The sequence below is a fragment of the Ranitomeya variabilis genome, chromosome 5 (assembly GCF_051348905.1).
Source record: "Ranitomeya variabilis isolate aRanVar5 chromosome 5, aRanVar5.hap1, whole genome shotgun sequence".
NCBI classification, from domain to species: Eukaryota; Metazoa; Chordata; class Amphibia; order Anura; family Dendrobatidae; genus Ranitomeya; species Ranitomeya variabilis.
In genome coordinates, this window is record NC_135236.1 from 261,548,357 (window position 1) to 261,562,641 (window position 14,285).

The window sequence follows — 14,285 nt, forward strand, 5'->3', positions numbered from 1 at the left end:
ATTTCCACAATCAGTGATGGTTTGGGGAGCCATGTCATCTGCTGGTATAGGTCCTCTGTGTTTTATCAAGACCAAAGTCAGCGCAACCGTCTACCAGGAAATTTTAGAGCACTTCATGCTTCCCTCTCCAGACAAGCTTTTTGGGGATGGAAATTTCATTCTCCAGCAGGACACCTGTCCCCACTGCCAAAAGTACCAATACCTGGTTTAAAAACAACAGTATCACTGTGCTTGATTGGCCAGCAAACTCACCTGACCTTAACCCCAGATTATAATCTCTGGGATATTGTAAAGAGGAAGATGAGAAACACCAGAAACCACAATGCAGATGAGCTGAAGGCTTCTATCAAAGCAACCTGAATTTCCATAATACCTCCGCAGTACCACAGACTGATCGCCTCCATGCCACACCACATTTATGCAGTAATTTGATGCCAAAGGAACTCCGACCAAGTATTGAATACATTTGCCGAACATACATTTCAGTAAGCCAAGATTTCGAATTTTAAAATAATTTTTTCAAGCTGGTGTTATAAAGATTTCTAATTTTCTGAGATAATGACTTTCGGGTTTTCATTGGCTGTAAGCCATAGTCATCAACATTAACATAAATAAACACTTGAAATAGATCACTCTGTTTGTAATGACTCTATATAATGAGTTTCAGTTTTTGTATTGAAGAACTGAAATAAATTAACTTTTTGCTGATATTCTAATTTTGTGAGATGTATATATATATATATATATATATATATATATATATATATATACACAGTACAGACCAAAAGTTTGGACACACCTTCTCATTTAAAGATTTTTCTGTATTTTCATGACTATGAAAATTGTACATTCACACCGAAGGCATCAAAACTATGAATTAACACATGTGGAATTATATACTTAAAAAAGTGTGAAACAACTGAAATTATGTCTTATATTCTAGGTTCTTCAAAGTAGCCACCTTTTGCTTTGATGACTGCTTTGCAAACTCTTGGCATTCTCCAGATGAGTCACCGGGAATGGTTTTCACTTCACATGTGTGCCTTGTCAGGTTTAATAAGTGGGATTTCTTGCCTTACAAATGAGGTTGGGACCATCAGTTGTGTTGTGCAGAAGTCTGGTGGATACACAGCTGATAGTCCTACTGAATAGAATGTTAGAATTTGTATTATGGCAAGAAAAAAGCAGCTAAGTAAAGAAAAATGAGTGGCCATCATTACTTTAAGAAATGAAGGTCAGTCAGTCCGAAAAATTGGGAAAACTTTGAAAGTGTCCCCAAGTGCAGTGGCAAAAACCATCAAGCGCTACAAGGAAACTGGCTCACATGAGGACCGCCCCAGGAAAGGAAGACTAAGATTCACCTCTGCTTCTGAGGATAAGTTTATCCGAGTCACCAGCCTCAGAAATCGCAGGTTAACAGCAGCTCAGATTAGAGACCAGGTCAATGCCACACAGAGTTCTAGCAGCAGACACTTCTCTACAACAACTGTTAAGAGGAGACTTTGTGCAGCCGGCCTTCATGGTAAAATAGCTGCTAGGAAACCACTGCTAAGGACAGGCAACAAGCAAAATGGACTTGTTTGGGCTAAAGAACACAAGGAATGGACATTAGACCAGTGGAAACCTGTGCTTTGGTCTGATGAGTCCAAATTTGAGATCTTTGGTTCCAACCACCATGTCTTTGTGCGATGCAGAAAAGGTGAACGGATGGACTCTACATGCCTGGTTCCCACCGTGAAGCATGGAGGAGGAGGTGTGATGGTGTGGGGGTGCTTTGCTGGTGACACTGTTGGGGATTTATTCAAAATTGAAGGCATATTGCAACGGCATGCTATTCCATCCGGTTTGCATTTAGTTGGACCATCATTTATTTTTCAACAGGACAATGACCCCAAACACACCTCCAGGCTGTGTAAGGGCTATTTGACCAAGAAGGAGAGTGATGGGGTGCTACGTCAGATGACCTGGCCTCCACAGTCACCAGACCTGAACCCAATCGAGATGGTTTGGGGTGAGCTGGACCGCAGAGTGAAGGCAAAAGGGCCCACAAGTTCTAAGCATCTCTGGGAACTCCTTCAAGATTGTTGAAGACCATTCCCGGTGACTACCACTTGAAGCTCATCAAGAGAAAGGTGACTGCTTTGAAGAACCTAGAATATAAGACATATTTTCAGTTGTTTCACACTTTATTGTTAAGTATATAATTCCACATGTGTTAATTGATAGTTTTAACACCTTCAGTGTACAGAAAAATCTTTAAATGGGAAGGTGTGTCCAAACTTTTGGTCTGTACTGTACATACAGTATATATATATATATATATATATATATATATATATATATACTAGATGGTGGCCCGATTCTAACGCATTGGGTATTCTAGAATATGCATGTCCACGTAGTATATTGCTCAGTGACGTAGTATATTGCCCAGAGACGTAGTATATTGCCCAGTGACATAGTATACAGCACAGAGCCACATAGTATATTGCACAGCGATGTAGTATACAGCACAGAGCCACGTAGCATACTGCCCAGCCACGTAGTATATTGCCCAGCCACGTATGTCACAGGTTAAAAAATAAAAAATAAACATATACTCACCTTCTGAGGGGCCCCTTGTAGTTCTGTCGCCTGTGTTCGGTTCAGGCAGCAGCTTCCAGTCCGAGGGTGTGATGACGTCGCGGTCACATGACCGTGACGTCACGGCAGGTCCTTCTCGCGCAGGCGCGAAGGGCCTGCGATGACGTCGGTCACATGACTGTGATGTCATGGCAGGTCCTTGTCTCACACCAACTTTAGCACTGGAACCTGCTGCTTGCATGGACCGGTCACTGGAGCGTCGGAAAGGTGGCGGAAGGTGAGTATATAATGATTTATTATTTTTTTTTATTATTATTTTTAACATTAGATGTTTTTACTATTGAGGCATAGGCAGCCTCAATAGTAAAAACTTGGTCACACAGGGTTAATAGCAGCGGTAACGGAGTGAGTTACCAGCGGCATAACGCGGTCCGTTACCGCTGGCATTAACCCTGTGTGAGCCGTAACTGCGGGGATTATGGAGTGGGCGCCGGGCACTGACTGCAGGGGAGTAGGGAGGGACTAATCGGACTGTGCCCGTCGCTGATTGGTCGCGGCAGCCATGACAGGCAGCTGGCGAGACCAATCAGCGAATGAATATCTGTGACGGAAGTTGCCGACAGAAAGACGGAAGTACCCCTTACGCATGGAGGCATATTGAGGCCATAGAAATGCATGGCAATCCCAGGCATAGCAGTGCTGATAAGACAAAGTCCGGCGTAATTGTGAATCGCCGTTATGTGTGTTGCAGAGGAAGACACTCTGCATTGTCAGCCTGGAGTAAGGATGTTCTGGGACCTGTAGTCCTACAAGTAAATTGTGTTGCTTAACAAGGGAGGCTGACAGGGCTAGTTATGAGAGATGGGCGGGTCAAACTAGCCACATACACAACTCCCACCTATGGAAGTATGTAATGTGACCAGGGTGTGGGTTACATGGTCTCTGAGTGTGGACCTGAATGGTTCTGTGCTGGAAGGTCCTGGAAGCCTAGGTGTTGGGAGTGCTGTCTCCCTGAAGAGGACGTGGTGGGACTCTGGTACTGGTGGCCTGGGTGTTGGACGGTCCCAGCCGGGGACGCACGTCCTGAATAGCACCCGGACAGGTCACCTGTGTTGAGGACCTTGGACTGACGAGGAGTCAGCCTGTGGAACAGGAGCTCCTGTAAAGTAACCCTGGACAAGGGGACTGTAATATGCCTAAGGGAAGTTTATCTGCTACATGAACAGACTGGGGGTCATGACATGTTCGTGGATGTATTGAAATTAACTTTATGTTATGTGGTTTATGATGGTTAATCAACCTAAGAGACTGATTTATATGAGGAAACCGCACCTGAGTGGTTGAATACCGTGCCAAGCGAGTGTCCCCCAAGACACGTAGTAGGCAAAATGCTACTATATATATATATATATATATATATATATATATATATATATATATATATATATATATATATATATATATACACATACACTACCGTTCAAAAGTTTAGGGTTACCCAGACAATTGCGTTTTCCAGGAAAACTCATACTTTTATCAAATGAGTTGCCAAATGAATTGAAAATCTAGTCCAGACATTGACAAGGTTTGAAAAATGATTTTTATTGAAATAATAATTTTCTCCTTTAAAGTTTGCTTTCGTCAAAGAATGCTCCCTTTGCAGCAATTACAGCATTGCAGACGTTTGGTATTCTAGCAGTTAATTTTCTGAGATAATCAGGAGAAATTTCACCCCATGCTTCCAGAAGCCACACCCACAAGTTGGTTTGGCTTGATGGGCACTTTTTGTGTACCATACGGTCAAGCTGCTCCCACAACAGCTCAATGAGGTTGAGATCTGGTGACTGCGCTGGCCACTCCATTACAGATAGAATACCAGCTACCTGCTTCTTCCCTAAATAGTTCTTGCATAATTTGGAGGTGTGCTTTGGGTCATTGTCCTTTTGTAGGATGAAATTGGCTCCAATCAAGCGCTGTCCATACTGTATGGCATGGCGTTGCAAATGGAGTGATAGCTTTCCTTATTCAGTATCCTTTTACCTTGTACAAATCTCCCACTTTATCAGCACCAAAGCAAACCCCAGACCATCACATTACCTCCACCATGCTTGACAGATGGCGTCAGGCACTATTCCAGCATCTTTTCACTTGTTCTGCGTCTCACAAATGTTCTTCTGTGTGATCCAAACACCTCAAACTTGGATTCGTCTGTCCATAACACTTTTTTCCAATCTTCCTCTGTCCAATGTCTGTGTTCTTTTGCCCATATTGATCTTTTTCTTTTATTAGCCAGTCTCAGATATGGCTTTTTCTTTGCCTCTCTGCCCTGAAGGCCAGCATCCCGGAGTCACCTCTTCACTGTAGACGTTGACACTGGTGTTTTGCGTGTACTATTTAATGAAGCTGCCAGTTGAGGACCTGTGAGGCGTCTATTTCTCAAACTACAGACTCTAATGTACTTGTTTTGTTGCTCAGCCGTGCAGCGGGGCCTCCCACTTCTCTTTCTACCTGTTTGTGCTCTCCTCTCCACCGTTGTTGGAAATCTTCAGTTTCTTGGCAATTTCTCGCATGGAATAGCTTTCATTTCTAAGAACAAGAATAGACTGTCGACCCTTTTGAAGTCAGCCTTTTTGGATCCAACTTTATATTTTCCAATGGGAAGAGGGTCATGTGACACATCAAACTTATTGAGAATTTCACAAAAAAAATAATGATGTGCTTGGTTTTAACGTAACTTTATTGTTTCGTGAGTTATTTACAAGTTTATGACCACTTATAAAATGTGTTCAAAGTGCTGCCCATTGTGTTGTATTGTCAATGCAACCCTCTTCTCACACTCTTCACACACTGATAGCAATAAAAAATAAAGGGAACGCAAACAACAGAATATAACTCCAAGTAAATCAAACTTCTGTGAAAGCAAACTGTCCAGTTAGGAAGGAACACTGTTTGACAATCAATTTCACATGTGTTGTGCAAATGGAACAGAAAACAGATGGAAATTATTGGCAATTATCAAGACATACTCAATAAAGGAGTGGTTCTGCAGGTGGGGACCACAGACCACATCTCAATACCAATGCTCTCTGGCTGATGTTTTGCTCACTTTCGAATGTTGGTTGTGCTTTCACACTCGTGGTAGCATGAGACGGACTCTACAACCCACACAAGTGGCTCAGGTAGTGCCGCTCATCCAGGATGGCACATTAATGCGAGCTGTGGCAAGAAGGTTTGCTGTGTCTGGCAGCGTAGTGATCAGAGGCTGGAGGCGCTAGCAGGAGACAGGCCAGTACACCAAGAGACGTGGAGGGGGCTGTAGGAGGGCAACAACCCAGCAGCAGGACCACTACCTCAGCCTTTGTGAAACAGGAGGAGAACTGCCAGAGCCCTGCAAAATGACCTCCAGCAGGCCACAAATGTGCATGCGTCTGCACAAATGGTTAGAAACCGACTCCATGAGGATGGTCTGAGTGCCCGACGTCCACAGATGGGGGTTGTGCTCACAGCCCAACACCGTGCAGGACGCTTGGCATTTGCCACAGAACACCAGAATTGGCAAATTCGACACTGGCGCCCTGTGCTCTTCACAGATGAAAGCAGGTTCACACTGAGCACATATGACAGACGTGACAGAGTCTGGAGACGCCGTGGAGAGCGATCTGCTGCCTGCAACATCCTTAAACATGACCGGTTTGGCAGTGGGTCAGTAATGGTGTGGGGTGGTGTTATGATCCTTAGTGGTTGAGGATCACGAATAGACCAGCAAGTGAATAAACTAAGGACAAGCTCTAGGGAGATGGTAACTGGACTGATCGCAAATCTGAACCTATCAAACACAAATAGAGGTAGCCGGTAAACGTGCCTAAAAAATTCCTAGACGTCTCGAGCCAGCCTGAGGAACTAGCTACCCCTAAAGAGAAAGAAAGACCTCGCTTGCCTCCAGAGCATTAATCCCCAAAGATATAGAAGCCCCCAACAAATATTAACGGTGAAGTAAGAAGAAGGCACATACGTAGGGATGAAATCAGATTCAGCAAAAGAGGCCCACTAGTACTAGAAAGCAGAAAATAGAGCAGGGGTCTATGCGATCAATAAAAAACCCTTACAAAATATCCATCCTGAGATTTCAAGAACCCACGCACCAACTAATGGTGCGTGGGGAGAAACTCAGTCCACTAGAGCATCCAGCAAGCGAGGGAATCACATTTTAGCAAGCTGGACAAGAAAACATGATAAACACTGCTGATCAAAAAATGAGCAAACAAAACTTAGCTTGTCCTGGATGGACTGGGAGCAAGGTAGTCAGAAGGAATCTGAGTAGCACTGATTACATCGACAGCCGGCAACAAGTGGAAGTAAAACAGAGCTATATAGGAACCTCCCAGAGGATAACGAACCAGCTGATAGCCAGAGACCAACAGGATAACAAACAAAGCCACCAGGGGGAGCCCAAAGCAAAAGTCACACCATACCACCAGTGACCACAAGAGGGAGCCTGAAAACAGAGTTCACAACAGTACCCCCCCCCTTAAGGAGGGGTCACCGAACCCTCATGAAAACCCCCAGGGCGATCAGGATGAGCCACATGGAAGGCACGAACCAAATCGGCCGCATGAACATCAGAAGCGACAACCCAAGAATTATCCTCCTGACCATAGCCCTTCCACTTGACCAAATACTGGAGCCTCCGTCTAGAAACACGAGAATCCAAGATCTTCTCCACCACGTATTCCAATTCTCCCTCAACCAGCAGCGGGGCAGGAGGCTCAACCGGAGGAACCACAGGTACCACATACCTCCGCAACAACGAGCGATGGAACACATTATGAATAGCAAATGATGCCGGGAGGTCCAGACGGAATGACACAGGGCCAAGGACTTCCAGAATCTTATAAGGACCGATAAACCGAGGCTTGAACTTAGGAGAGGAGACCTTCATAGGAACGAAGCGAGAAGACAACCACACCAAGTCCCCAACGCGAAGTCGGGGACCCACACAGCGACGGCGGTTGGCAAAGAGCTGAGCCTTCTCTTGTGACAACTTCAAATTGTCCACCACATGATTCCAAATCTGATGCAACCTATCCACCACAACATCCACTCCAGGACAATCAGAAGGCTCCACCTGACCCGAGGAAAAACGAGGATGAAACCCCGAATTACAAAAAAAAGGAGAAACCAAAGTAGCAGAACTAGCCCGATTATTAAGGGCAAACTCGGCCAACGGCAAAAAAGTAACCCAGTCGTCCTGGTCAGCAGAAACAAAACATCTTAAATAAGTCTCCAAGGTCTGATTAGTTCGCTCGGTTTGGCCATTCGTCTGATGATGGAAGGCCGACGAAAAAGACAATTCAATGCCCAACTTAGCACAAAAGGTCCGCCAAAATCTAGACACAAACTGGGATCCTCTGTCAGAAACAATGTTCTCAGGAATCCCGTGCAAACGAACAACATTTTGAAAAAACAGTGGAACCAACTCGGAGGAGGAAGGCAATTTAGGCAAGGGCACCAAATGGACCATCTTAGAAAAACGATCACACACCACCCAGATGACAGACATTCTCTGAGAGACAGGGAGATCTGAAATAAAATCCATGGAAATGTGCGTCCAAGGCCTCTTCGGGACAGGCAAAGGTAACAGCAAACCACTGGCACGAGAACAGCAAGGCTTCGCCCGAGCACAAATTCCACAAGACTGCACAAAGGAACGCACATCCCGCGACAAGGAAGGCCACCAAAAAGACCTGGCCACCAAGTCTCTGGTACCAAATATTCCAGGATGGCCCGCCAACACCGAAGAATGAACCTCGGAGATGACTCTGTTGGTCCATCTATCCGGGACAAACAGTCTCTCCGGTGGACAGCGGTCAGGTCTATCCGCCTGAAACTCTTGCAGCACACGTCGCAAATCTGGGGAGATGGCAGACAAAATCACCCCTTCTCTGAGGATACCAGCCGGCTCTGAATCTCCAGGAGAGTCAGGCACAAAACTCCTAGAAAGAGCATCAGCCTTCACATTCTTCGAACCCGGCAGGTACGAGACCATGAAATCAAAACGAGAGAAAAACAACGACCAACGAGCCTGTCTGGGATTCAGCCGCTTGGCCGACTCGAGATAAATTAAATTCTTGTGATCAGTCAAGACCACCACACGATGTTTAGCTCCCTCGAGCCAATGTCGCCACTCCTCAAATGCCCACTTCATAGCCAACAGCTCCCGATTACCGACATCATAATTCCTCTCGGCAGGCGAAAACTTTCTTGAAAAGAAAGCACATGGCTTCATCACAGAGCCATCGGGGCTTCTCTGCGACAAAACAGCCCCCGCTCCAATCTCGGAAGCATCAACCTCCACCTGGAAGGGAAGTGAGACATCTGGCTGACATAAGACCGGAGCCGAAGAAAACCGACGCTTCAGCTCCCGAAAGGCCTCCACAGCCGCAGAAGACCAATTAGTCACATCAGAACCCTTCTTGGTCAAATCCGTCAAAGGCTTAACAACGCCAGAAAAATTAGCTATGAAGCGACGGTAAAAATTAGCAAAACCCAAGAACTTCTGAAGACTCTTAACAGATGTAGGCTGCGTCCAGTCATGAATAGCCTGAACCTTGACTGGGTCCATCTCAATAGTAGAAGGAGAAAAAATGAAACCCAAAAAAGAAATCTTCTGGACTCCAAAAAGACATTTTGAGCCCTTCACAAATAAAGCATTGTCACGCAGGACCTGAAAGACCATCCTAACCTGCTTAACATGAGACTCCAAATCATCCGAAAAAAACAGAATATCATCCAGATACACAATCATAAGCTTATCCAGATATTCACGGAAGATGTCATGCATAAAGGACTGAAAGACTGAAGGAGCATTAGAAAGTCCAAAAGGCATCACCAAGTACTCAAAATGGCCTTCAGGCGTATTAAATGCAGTTTTCCATTCATCACCCTGTTTTATACGCACAAGGTTATACGCACCACGAAGATCTCCGGCACAGATAAATTGAAAAGTCGTCCCTTAGGAAACTTACTACCAGGAATCAAATCTATAGCACAATCACAGTCCCTATGAGGAGGTAGAGAATTGAGTTTGGGCTCCTCAAATACATCCTGGTAGTCTGACAAAAACGTAGGGACTTCCGAAGGAGTGGACGAAGCAAATGACACCACAGGAGCGTCACCATGAATTCCCTGACAACCCCAACTTGACACCGACATAGCTTTCCAATCCAGGACTGGATTATGAGTCTGCAACCATGGTAGACCCAACACGACGACATCATGCAAATTATGCAGTACAAGAAAGCGAATCACCTCCTGATGAACAGGAGTCATGCACATGGTCACTTGTGTCCAGTACTGAGGTCTATTCGTAGCCAATGGTGTAGAATCAATTCCCCTTAGTGGAATAGGGAATTTTAAAGGCTCCAAATCAAAACCACAGCGCCTGGCAAATGACCAATCCATCAGACTCAGGGCGGCACCTGAATCTACAAAAGCATTAACCGGGTAAGATGACAGGGAACAAATCAGGGTAACAGACAAAATGAACTTAGGCTGTAAAGTACCGATGGTGACAGATTTATCAACCTTTTTTTTTGTGCTTAGAGCATGCTGAGATAACATGAGCTGAGTCACCACAGTAAAAGCACAACCCATTTTGCCGTCTATAATTTTGCCGTTCACTTCTGGTCAGAATTCTGTCACATTGCATAGATTCAGGTGTCTGGTCAGAAGACACCGCCAAATGGTGCACAGGTTTGCGCTCCCGCAAACGCCGATCAATCTGAATGGCCAGAGTCATTGACTCATTCAGACCTGCAGGCGTAGGGAACCCCACCATGACATTCTTAATGGCTTCAGAAAGACCTTCTCTGAAATTTGCAGCCAAGGCACACTCATTCCACTGAGTAAGCACCGACCATTTCCGAAATTTCTGGCAGTACACCTCTGCTTCATCTTGCCCCTGCGAGAGGGCCAATAACGTTTTTTCAGCCTGGTTCTCAAGATTAGGTTCCTCATAGAGCAATCCAAGGGCTAGAAAAAACGCATCTACACTAAGCAATGCAGGATCCCCTGGCGCCAATGCGAAGGCCCAATCTTGAGGGTCACCACGCAAAAAGGAAATGATAATCTTAACTTGCTGAACAGCATCACCAGAGGAACGAGGTTTCAAAGAAAGAAACAACTTACAATTGTTCCTAAAATACAGGAACCTAGATCTATCTCCAGAAAACAACTCCGGAATAGGTATCCTAGGCTCTGACATAGGACTGTGAACAACAAAATCCTGAATACTTTGAACCCTAGCAGCAAGATGATCCAGACTGGAAGCCAAGCTCTGGACATCCATGTCAGCAGCTGAACTCAGAGCCACACCAAGATTAAGAGGAGGAGAGAAGCTAGCCACAGCAGCTAGACACACGGCAAAAAAAAAAAAAAAAAATTTCTCAAGGCTTCTTTTCTCCTGCTTCTGCCATGCAATTAACACTTTATAGGCCGGCTGTACTGTTATGATCCTTAGTGGTTGAGGATCACGAATAGACCAGCAAGTGAATAAACTAAGGACAAGCTCTAGGGAGATGGTAACTGGACTGATCGCAAATCTGAACCTATCAAACACAAATAGAGGTAGCCGGCAAACGTGCCTAAAAAATTCCTAGACGTCTCGAGCCAGCCTGAGGAACTAGCTACCCCTAAAGAGAAAGAAAGACATCGCTTGCCTCCAGAGAAATAATCCCCAAAGATATAGAAGCCCCCAACAAATATTAACGGTGAAGTAAGAAGAAGGCACATATGTAGGGATGAAATCAGATTCAGCAAAAGAGGCCCACTAGTACTAGAAAGCAGAAAATAGAGCAGGGGTCTATGCGATCAATAAAAAACCCTTACAAAATATCCATCCTGAGATTTCAAGAACCCACGCACCAACTAATGGTGCGTGGGGAGAAACTCAGTCCACTAGAGCATCCAGTGTCATGGTTCCCAATGGCAAAAACACATAAGTAACGAACGAGCTCTCGGGTGATGGAAACTCGAGTTGACCGTGAGCTAAATCTACCACACAACTAACAGTAGCCAGGGAGCATACCTACGGCTTCCTATATGCCACGTGCCAGCCGGAGGACTAACTACGCCTGGTAGAGGAAGAAACAGACCTGGCTTACCTCTAGGGAAATACCCCAAAAGAGATAGCAGCCCCCCACATGTAATAACGGTGAATTAAGAGGAAAAGACATACACAGTATGAAAGTAGATTTAGCAAAGAGAGGTCCACTTACTAGATAGCAGAAGGATACAAAAGAGGACTTCACGGTCAACTGAAAACCCTTTCAAAAACCATCCTGAAATTACTTTAAGACTCCTGTGTCAACTCATGACACAGGAGTGGCAATTTCAGCCCGCAAGAGCTTCCAGCTACAGAGAAATACAAAAACTGCAAACTGGACAAAAGGTACAAAACAAAAGGACAAAGTCCACTTAGCTGATCAGCAGACTAGTAGCAGGAACATGCAACCGAAGGCTCTGGTTACAATGATGACCGGCAAGGAAATGACTGGAGAGCAAGGCTAAATAGGAAACTCCCAAACACTGATGGAAGCAGGTGAACAGAAGAAGCAAAGTGCAAACAAGTCACCAGTACCACCAGCAACCACCAGGGGAGCCCAAAAAGCGGATACACAACAGTACCCTCCCCTTAAGGAGGGGGCACCGAACCCTCACAAGAACCGCCAGGGTGATCTGGATGAGCCCTATGAAAGGCACGAACCAAATCCGAGGCATGAACATCAGAGGCAGTTACCCAAGAATTATCTTCCTGACCATAGCCTTTCCATTTAACCAGATATTGAAGTCTCCGTCTGGAAATACGGGAGTCCAAGATCTTCTCCACGACGTACTCCAATTCACCCTCCACCAGCACAGGAGCAGGAGGTTCAGTAGAAGGAACCACCGGTACCTCATATCTCCGCAACAACGACCGATGGAACACATTATGGATAGCGAAAGATGCCGGGAGGTCCAAACGAAAGGAAACAGGGTTAAGAATCTCCAAAATCCTATAAGGACCGATGAACCGAGGCTTAAATTTGGGAGAAGAAACTCTCATAGGGACAAAACGGGAAGACAACCACACCAAGTCCCCAACGCGAAGGTGGGGACCAACACGACGACGACGGTTAGCAAACTGCTGAGTCCTCTCCTGGGACAATTCCAAATTATCCACCACTTGTCCCCAAATCCGATGCAACCGATCCACCACCACATCCACTCCAGGACAATCCGAAGATTCAACCTGACCAGATGAAAAACGCGGATGAAACCCTGAATTGCAAAAGAAAGGAGAAACCAAAGTGGCAGAACTAGCCCGATTATTAAGAGCAAACTCCGCCAACGGCAGAAAGGCAACCCAATCATCCTGATCCGCAGACACAAAACACCTCAAATAAGTCTCCAAAGTTTGATTAGTTCGCTCCGTCTGGCCATTGGTCTGAGGATGGAATGCAGACGAAAAGGACAAATCAATGCCCAACCTGGCACAGACTGCCCGCCAAAATCTAGACACGAACTGGGTACCCCTGTCAGAAACGATGTTTTCCGGAATACCATGCAAGCGAACCACATTTTGAAAAAACAGAGGGACCAACTCAGATGAGGAAGGCAACTTAGGCAATGGCACCAAATGAACCATTTTAGAAAAACGGTCACACACCACCCAGATGACAGACATCTTCTGAGAAACAGGGAGATCCGAGATAAAGTCCATAGAGATGTGCGTCCAAGGCCTCTTCAGAATAGGCAAGGGCAACAACAACCCACTAGCCCTAGAACAACAAGGCTTGGCCCGAGCACACACATCGCAAGACTGCACAAAAACACGCACATCTCGAGACAGGGAAGGCCACCAGAAGGATCTAGCCACCAAATCTCTGGTGCCAAAAATTCCCGGATGACCTGCCAGAGTAGAAGAATAAACTTCCGAGATGACTCTAGTGGTCCACTCGTCAGGAACAAACAGTCTACCAGACGGACAACGATCAGGTCTATCCGCCTGAAATTCTTGCAAAGCACGTCGCAAATCTGGAGAGACAGCAGACAAAACCACTCCATCCTTAAGGACACCAGCAGGTTCAGAATTCCCAGGAGAGTCAGGCTCAAAACTCCTAGAAAGAGCATCTGCTTTCACATTCCTAGAACCCGGTAAGTACGAGACCACAAAATTAAACCGGGAAAAGAACAACGACCAACGTGCCTGTCTAGGATTCAGGCGCCTGGCAGACTCCAAATAAATCAGATTCTTGTGATCAGTCAAAACTACCACCTGATGTCTGGCACCCTCAAGCCAATGACGCCACTCCTCAAATGCCCACTTCATGGCCAAAAGCTCCCGATTACCAACATCATAGTTTCGCTCGGCGGCCGAAAATTTTCGCGAAAAGAACGCACAAGGTCTCATCACTGAGCAGTCGGAACTTTTCTGCGACAAAACCGCCCCCGCTCCGATCTCGGAAGCATCGACCTCAACCTGAAAGGGAAGAGAAACATCAGGCTGGCGCAACACAGGGGCAGACAAAAAGCGGCGCTTAAGCTCCCGAAAGGCCTCCACGGCAGCAGGGGACCAATTGGCAACATCAGCACCCTTTTTAGTCAAATCCGTCAGAGGTTTAGCAACGCCAGAAAAACCAGCTATAAATCGACGATAAAAATTA